Here is a 1,028-nt window from a genome sequence, read left to right as displayed (position 1 = left end):
AAGAAAAATTCTTAAATCGAGAAATTTTTCTTGAACCAAGAATTATATCTTGACTCAAGAAATTCTTTTTCTTCAAAATAGTGTTCTTGGTTTAAGATTCTTGCTCTTGAGTCAAGTTAAATTTTTTATCACTGTACAAAGTTTTATTACATAAAAAAATTAAAGAATATTCATAACAAATAAATTATAATTTCTGTACCAACAAAGTTGATAAATAAAAAAAAAAAACATTTGTTTAACATTTTCTTGTCAGAGAGTTATTTTTTAAGAACCTTTACTATACGCCCCTGCGCTCCGCTCACTGGATTGCGTGCAGTCCCCTTGCCCCGCGAGTAGGAAAAGAGTGGGAGAAACGCCCAGAACCGTGAAAGGGTTAAACAATAGTTTCTATAGATTCAAAGTTTTGTTGGAACCGTAAACGAAAAAAAATTTATATTCTTCAAATACTGTTCCTACAGATATAAAATTTGATAGAATCATACTCTCTAAACATGAATTAGTAAAAATTCCCTTAAATAAGTGAATATTCACTTATTTAAGTGAATTTTCACTAATTCATGTTTAGAGAGTAGATAATAGCAAAATTTGTCGCACTTTAAGCTAGGCCGATTTCAACTCCACTTATGAGACCTGCGATTACTTTAACTGAAACTTTTAATGCTTATTTCAAATTTTTTTCTTTATGTTAATTATTATTCATTTTTGGAAGAAAGCCACGAAAATGTTATAGTGATTGCACATTGAAAGTTACAATGAGTATTAGCTAGAATAATTACATAGATAAAAGGTACAGGTTAATCCGATGGAATTTGGCATCTATGCAAGTCCAAACAATACTCGAATTTAATTTCAAGTCTAGATCTAAAAATACAATTCTATTAAATTCTAAATACAATGCTAAGTGCCCAGCGGAGCGGGCGGGTAACAGCTAGTATATATATATATATATATATATATATATATATATATATATATATATATATATATATATATATATATATATATATATATATATACAGTGGGTGATC

Source organism: Cotesia glomerata, linkage group LG5 (assembly GCF_020080835.1).
Source record: "Cotesia glomerata isolate CgM1 linkage group LG5, MPM_Cglom_v2.3, whole genome shotgun sequence".
NCBI classification, from domain to species: domain Eukaryota; kingdom Metazoa; phylum Arthropoda; class Insecta; order Hymenoptera; family Braconidae; genus Cotesia; species Cotesia glomerata.
Note: the sequence above shows the minus strand (reverse complement) of the source record.